The sequence below is a fragment of the Rhamphochromis longiceps genome, linkage group LG1 (genome assembly GCF_057381845.1).
Source record: "Rhamphochromis longiceps isolate RC_006_pf linkage group LG1, R_longiceps_female_GT1.1, whole genome shotgun sequence".
NCBI classification, from domain to species: domain Eukaryota; kingdom Metazoa; phylum Chordata; class Actinopteri; order Cichliformes; family Cichlidae; genus Rhamphochromis; species Rhamphochromis longiceps.
In genome coordinates, this window is record NC_140557.1 from 27,021,509 (window position 1) to 27,026,909 (window position 5,401).

At 34.5% G+C, this 5,401-nt stretch overlaps 1 long non-coding RNA gene and 1 pseudogene across 1 annotated transcript; one reads left to right on the forward strand and one right to left on the reverse strand.

The window, feature by feature from the left end:
- Positions 1–1,320: 1,320 nt before the first annotated feature.
- Positions 1,321–2,597, reverse strand: LOC146678840 (uncharacterized). Its single transcript, XR_014912475.1, has 2 exons — positions 2,321–2,597; positions 1,321–1,938 (listed from the first exon to the last, which is right to left on the reverse strand). It is a non-coding gene; the product is annotated as an uncharacterized LOC146678840 (long non-coding RNA).
- Positions 2,598–2,653: 56 nt separating this feature from the next.
- On the forward strand, positions 2,654–4,707 carry LOC146678841 (uncharacterized; annotated as a pseudogene).
- The last annotated feature ends 694 nt before the right edge of the window (positions 4,708–5,401 follow it).

The window sequence follows — 5,401 nt, forward strand, 5'->3', positions numbered from 1 at the left end:
ACTTGTGATATAAAAACTTGTTTAAACTGTAAAGAGAGTCACAATGTTTCAAATAAAATAAAAGTGGGTACCACTTTACAATAAGGCTCCCCTTATCCGGTTGTTCAGTCTGACGTCACTAGCCGTGTCTGGGTCTAAACTCGCTGCAGGTCCATATATCAAACGATCACTATGGCATTACTGAGAGTTGAAAAACTGTCTAAAGTCTTTCATCTTTAATAAAATGATCAGTGTTCTGCTCAGGTGTAACAATTGAGTTTAACATCCAGGCATCCATGAAAACGGAATTTATGACATTTAACGGAGTTAGAAGTTAGCAGGGAGTTAGCTCGCTAGCTTCTATCTAAATACAATATAGCATGTCCTGACTGCGGGGTTTTGGAAACAAATTAAAACGTACAGCTCTGTTATCACTTCCAGCATAAATGAAGACAGAAAACTAAACAGCAGTGACGTTTGTAGGGTTACTGAAGTTGGGCTAGCTGGTATATAATGATGTGCTGCGTGACCGCTAGCGACACAGCTACGTTAGCATAATATAAACAAGCTAACTTTTTTTCCACTCGATAAAAGTTACCGTGAGTGTTCTCGGTGGTCAGGAACAAATGTAATCGCATGGCAGGATGCTGTAAAAGGACCAAACTTCAGCCAGGAGAACAACTGAGATAATCCATCCACAATACGAGGTTAGTCATTCATATACTGCTGCATGGGCTGGGCTGTAGTTACATCCTAAGGTTTTAAAAACTGAGCTTAAATAAATGATTAGCGGTAATAAAAGCCGAGGGAGGTCAACAGTGATCACTGACTGTTTTAGGAGCTTTTTGAGATCAAATAGAAGAAAATACATAACATTAAACATGTTAACAACACAAAAGCCATATTAAACGCAGACTACTTTAGACCCGGAAGTAGGATCCGTCGCGTCATCACTGAACAACCGGATAGATGCTAATAAATAGTTTATAGCTACATTATTAATTAATCTGTAAATGCTTTATAAACCATTATTAATGGTTTATTATGCATTAGTTAAGGGTGAGAAAGAGGAAAAAAACTGACCGGTTTCTTGCCAAATAGTGAGCCAAATGTGTTCACCTATATATTTCATCTAGAGTTGCTATATTAAACATTTCAGACTAAGTTACTATCCTGTAAGCACAATCAGCATTTGTAAACATATTTTTTATCATATAAAATTGTACTTCAGAAATGCATTATAAATATCCACAACTATCAATCGGAGCTTTGTTGTAAAGTGTAAAGCATAAAACCATTTATTAATGAATAATAAATATTTATAAATGCCAAATGGGAGCCTTATTGTAAAGTGTAAAGCATAACACCATTTATTAATGACTACTAAACATTATAAATGACAAAAGAGAGTTTTGTTGTAAAGTTTAAAACATGTCAACATTTATTAAGGACTAATAAACATTTATAAATGCCAAATGGGAGCCTTATTGTAAAGTGTAAAGCATAACACCATTTATTAATCACTAATAAACATTTATAAATGACAAAAGATAGCTTTGTCGTAAAGTTTAAAACATGTCAACATTTATTAATCACTAATAAACATTTATAATTGCCAAAAGTGAGTCTTAAATGTATAATGTCACCATTTATAACACTTAGACCTAAATTACAATCAGTGCTTGAAATAACATTTAACTACTGTCAAAAATGGCAATGTATTGTAAGAGTAACACATGTAACATTAAATGTGTTTTTTAAAACACCAAACAGTCACCCACTCCAAAAAAAGTTCATGCCAGACTGGTTCAAACTGGAAATATTTTTTGTATGTCCTTAAATAAGCGTCCCAGTGGTCCATCAGGGTGTCGGGCTCCAGTTCCTCCTTAAGAAAAGTCAGTTTCTCTCGCTCCTTGTTAAGAAGGGCAGTTGCAGTAGGGGCAGGATTAGAAGAAGAATCTAAAGAACAAACAATTATTAAATTACAATACTAAAATAATTTATAATCTAAACTTGGGAAACTCAAATAAAATATTGATTAAAAACGGTTACAACTTGAATTTATAAAAAGCCACTTTGTAAAAATTATGTTATATACACATGTGGTGGTTCAGACATTTCTAAAACAAGGCAAATAATTCTTATGTGTACTGCCTTACCAGGGTGTTTAATATAAATTTAATGATGCACATAAACAAAACTAAAAATATACAACTAAGTGATATCAATCGTTTGGAATAACCAATAGTAATAGAGCTATTCACATGTTATGTGATGTTAGTTAGCCACTGTAGCTAGCAGCCAAATGGCTCGGTAGCTAGCTAGCTAGCATTATACTCACCTTCATGTCTAACTGCTGACGTCGTTGGCTTAGTGCAATCTAGATCATCCAGTCTCTGCTTTTTGTATCTCTTCGAACGTGTGCTAACTGTGTAAGTCGCAGACGCACACAAATTTTTATCTTCTGCTCCATCCATGGCGCAGCAACTTGAACGAGCGCCTTCAGTGTGTCTGTTCGTGCCCCTTTGGCTTGACCTTCCAGAGCGCTCCACTGCCTGTCGCGCTCTGAGAGGAGGGGCTTTCCTTAATAAAGTTAACTGTGATTGGATGGTTGTATAAGCTCCTCTGCTTTAAATTAAATTTGTTTTCCCTCCCTTTGGCAGCAGAACATATTTTTTTTAGCATGAATCCAGCGGGTTAGATCTACATAACAAAGTCGGAGATACATTATAACAGGTGAGACAATCCTCTTTTTTGCGTGGGACTATTTTTGATTATAGGGCTTGTTTTATATAGCATGTGAAGTTCTTTAACTCTGAACCGATTTGCACTAGACTCCCATAGAGTATTTTACGGTGTTTCGAGGTGATAATAAAATAAATTACTCATTTTTTTCCACCAGAATGTCTTTGGGAATGAGATTGCGCGCCAGAATAGAAGGAAAACAAACTAAATATAAGGCACTAAGGCTCATTAAATGGCTGCAGAAGAAACACCTGCTAAAAAAGAAGCTTAGATGTCCTGTTTGTCACCATAAGATGAAAATGATTTCCGTGGTGAAGAAAGACCAATATATGTGGTATGTATAATGCATGATAATGTGGTGCATGTAGTAAATATAACAAAATATTTCGGTTATCAATGCAAGAGGGAGCATTAACCTCTTTTCATTATTATTTTCTTCATACTTAATTTTGTGATTATCTTTTCAATTAATGCTCTTGTTTAAGGGTCCATTTCTTTACTTAACTCATTGATATGTTCTCAGGTGCTGCAAAAGAGCAAGTCATAGGAAAGTTTCCAGAACAATTAGAACTGGCTCCCTCTTTGAGAAATCAAAAACATCTCTTTTCAGTTGGATGAAGTTCATTTACAGGTATATGTAGATGTAGACATTAATAGCAATGCACCTTTCATAATTGAACACCAATACGAGACTTGTGAAATAAAATTAGGGCCTCAGTAAGTAATAATTGCCTCAATTTCTATCACAGATTTTCACAAGGGCTCAGGCTCAGACAAATAGATATGATCGATGATGAAGTGGCTGGCAGCTCCAGAACACTAAGTAGCATGGCAAGACACATTCGACATGTTTGTATACGTGCAATTAAAAGACACAGAATAAACAATGGACACCGTCTTGGTGGTGACAGAGAATTTGTGGTTATAGATGAAAGCTGTCTCCGTCATCAGCGAAAGGTTGGTAAACTCTCAGACAGGTTTGTTAGAATCAATGCAGATCTGAATGTGTCCTCTAAACATGGAAACCTTTACCATAAGTAAAACAAATTAGTAGAAGCAACCATCTTTTTGAATGTTTCTTTGTAGATATTCTGTTAAAATTTATTCTTTTTGTTTTCAGTATGCACGTGGACGCTTTGGAAATGCATGGAAAAGGAAGAAATGGGTATTTGGAATGATGGGAATTAAAGACAAAAGGCGAAGGCTCGTGTTAAAACTTGTTGAAAAATGATCAAGGCGCCACCTTGTTCCTCTGATCAGACAGCATGTTAAGTTGGGTAGTGCCATTATCAGTGATGAGTGGAGAGCCTACAAGAATGTTTTGACAAACATAGGGTACAGACATTACACTGTAAATCACAGCAGGTGGTTTGTAGATCCTCAATCTGGCAGTCATACACAGCATATCGAAAGGGCTTGGATGACCATCAAAGGACATGTCCGTAGACTAAGAGGAAATCGCACTGAGAAGTTGCTGGAGGAACACCTGATGGTTCTTGAGTGGTCATCTTGGCTTGGTTCGCGACACCCTGATGGACCACTGGGACGCTTATTTAAGGACATACAAAAAATATTTCCAGTTTGAACCAGTCTGGCATGAACTTTTTTTGGAGTGGGTGACTGTTTGGTGTTTTAAAAAACACATTTAATTTTACATGTGTTACTCTTACAATACATTGCCATTTTTGACAGTAGTTAAATGTTATTTCAAGCACTGATTGTAATTTAGGTCTAAGTGTTATAAATGGTGACATTATACATTTAAGACTCACTTTTGGCAATTATAAATGTTTATTAGTGATTAATAAATGTTGACATGTTTTAAACTTTACGACAAAGCTATCTTTTGTCATTTATAAATGTTTATTAGTGATTAATAAATGGTGTTATGCTTTACACTTTACAATAAGGCTCCCATTTGGCATTTATAAATGTTTATTAGTCCTTAATAAATGTTGACATGTTTTAAACTTTACAACAAAACTCTCTTTTGTCATTTATGTTTAGTAGTCATTAATAAATGGTGTTATGCTTTACACTTTACAATAAGGCTCCCATTTGGCATTTATAAATGTTTATTAGTCATAAATAAATGGTGTTATGCTTTACACTTTACAATAAGGCTCCCATTTGGCATTTATAAATGTTTATTAGTCCTTAATAAATGTTGACATGTTTTAAACTTTACAACAAAACTCTCTTTTGTCATTTATGTTTAGTAGTCATTAATAAATGGTGTTATGCTTTACACTTTACAATAAGGCTCCCATTTGGCATTTATAAATGTTTATTAGTCATAAATAAATGGTTTTATGCTTTACACTTTACAACAAAGCTCCGATTGATAGTTGTGGATATTTATAATGCATTTCTGAAGTACAATTTTATGTGATAAAAAATATGTTTACAAATGCTGATTGTGCTTACAGGATAGTAACTTAGTCTGAAATGTTTAATATAGCAACTCTAGATGAAATATATAGGTGAACACATTTGGCAAGAAACCGGTCAGTTTTTTTCCTCTTTCTCACCCTTAACTAATGCATAATAAACCATTAATAATGGTTTATAAAGCATTTACAGATTAATTAATAATATAGCTATAAACTATTTATTAGCATCTATAAGGGGAGCCTTATTGTAAAGTGGTACCTAAAAGTAACTAAACTATTTCAGC